Source organism: Triticum aestivum, chromosome 1A (genome assembly GCF_018294505.1).
Source record: "Triticum aestivum cultivar Chinese Spring chromosome 1A, IWGSC CS RefSeq v2.1, whole genome shotgun sequence".
Lineage (NCBI taxonomy): Eukaryota > Viridiplantae > Streptophyta > Magnoliopsida > Poales > Poaceae > Triticum > Triticum aestivum.
Genome location: NC_057794.1, coordinates 325,549,896 through 325,552,269, shown reverse-complemented (window position 1 = coordinate 325,552,269; position 2,374 = coordinate 325,549,896).

Below are 2,374 nucleotides of genomic sequence, written 5' to 3'. Positions count from 1 at the left end.
TGGCCCGGGGGGGGGGGGTTAAAATAAAGATGACCCTTGAGTCTGCAGAACCCAAGGGAAAGAAAAGGCTAGGTGGCAAATGGTAAAACCAAGGTTGGGCATTGCTGGAAAAGCTTTAATCAAGGCGAACTATCAAGGGGTCCCCATTATAACCCAACCGCGTAAGGAACGCAAAATCCGGGAACATAACACCGATATGACGGAAACTAGGGCGGCAAGAGTGGAACAAAACACTAGGCAAGAGGCCGAGCCTTCCACCCTTTACCAAGTATAGATGCGTTAAGATAACAAGATAATATAATGATATCCCAACAAGTAAATAAAAGTTCCAACAAGGAACGGCCTTCAAATCTTCACCTGCAACTAGCAACGCTATAAGAGGGGCTGAGCAAAGCGGTAACATAGCCAATCAACGGTTTGCTAGGACATGGTGGGTTAGAGGTTTGACATGGCAATTTGGGAGGCTTGAAAGCAAGTGGTAGGCATCGTAGCATTGGCCATAGCAAAAGAGCGAGCAATCTAGCATAGCAAAGATAGTAGTGATTTCGAGGGTATGATCATCTTGCCTGCACAATTGTCAGAGTTGGCTGGATCCTCGAAAGCAAACTCAACAGGCTCCTTGTTAGTGAACTCGTCTCCCGGCTCTACCCAAATAAGACAAACAAGCAACAAGGACACAATCAACCGCGTGCAAGGAACAAACAATATGATGCAAGGATGATATGCTATGCGGGATGCATATGCAAGATGTGTCAGGAAATGCAAGAACCTGGCCCCAACATGGAAATCCAAGTGTGCCACTAGAAAGATGAGATGAAATCGCTTGAAAATGATATAAAGAACGCCGGAATCGGAGTTACGGTTTGGAAATGGCAAGCGATTCAAATACGACACCGGTCTGCGATTTACAGCAAGTAGCCATCTAAATGCAACGAAATGAACATGCTACAGCACCCAAACATGGCAACAAAATACATGGCAGGGATGCATTCAAGATTCTTAACAAAAGTCTAGCACTGAGCTACGGCCAATTCATCTATTAACAGGTTCAAACAAGTATGGCAAAAATGCATATGGCAAACAGATTTCAGACTTAGTGAAATTAACACTTGTCTGGAATTTCAGGTCAGGTAGCACTCTTCGGAGCAACAAAACTACATGCTACAGGACCTGAACATGGCAAACTAAAGCATGGCATGGAGCTACTCAAAGACCTTAACAAAAGTCCCTTAGTGACCTTGAGCCAAAAGGGATCAGAAAATACAATTGCAAGCATGTGAACATGGCAAAAACATAATCAGTTTTCAGACTTAGTAAAAACTGGAGCATGCTGAAAACATAACTCAAGTAGGCATGTTTACGAGCTCGATGCACTCACTAGGGTGCAAGTCATGATAGGCTAAGCATACATCCATCAAGAACACACAAAATTCAAGCTAGACATGGCAAGAACAATAGCATAGCATGCACGGATCAACTACAACATCATCGGCAAAATTGCAAACAAGTTGACAATCTGCCCAGATTCACAAAGTAGCAAAAGTAGAGCTCGATTGACTCAAGCTAGGGTGCTCCATAATTGCAAACAAAGACATGGATGGATAGAGCACTACAAGATTAACAAAACCTCCTTACTGATCATCCTCAAAAGAGGCACAGATCACTCGAAAACAACATGAACATATGGCATCATGAGATAAACAGATCAAGGACTTGGTGGAAATGCTAAGTCCCTGAAAACAGAATTAACAAGTGCACCACTTTGCAAGCTCGTGCTAGTCACCACACACATCACAAAAATACATGGCTTGCACCTCTAGAAAGATGATAAAACCCTTAACAAAACATATATAGAGCTCATGGGCATATCATGCACACATTAATCATGGCAAAAATGACAAAAACCTAAATGGAGCAGCAGATCTGACAATTATCTCAAGTAGCCCTCTTCTAATAGCATTTCGGGAAACAAGATGAACTCAAATGAAAATGATGAAATGGAATGAAATGATGTACTCTCTGAGATAAACATTTTGATATGCTATATGCATGAATCGAAGCTACAGATGCAAAGTTACGGGGCTATGAACATGAGCACTTGGATCTAAAAAATTGGGGACTTAGACGAATTTTCAACCTCCGGATCTAGGGTTTCGGTGGCACGCAAAACGAGGCGGCGGCGCGCGCACTCCGACGAGCGGGTGGTGACCGGGGCCGGCAAGGAGAGGGCCGAGGAGGTCGGGCGGCGGCAGATCCGGTCGCTCCTCGACCGGATCTGGCCGGAGGAGGGAGGCGAGGCCGAGGCGGCGGCGTGGCCGGCGAGGTGCAGCCGGGCGGCGGAGGTCGACGATGGCGGCGATGGCACCGTGGCGGC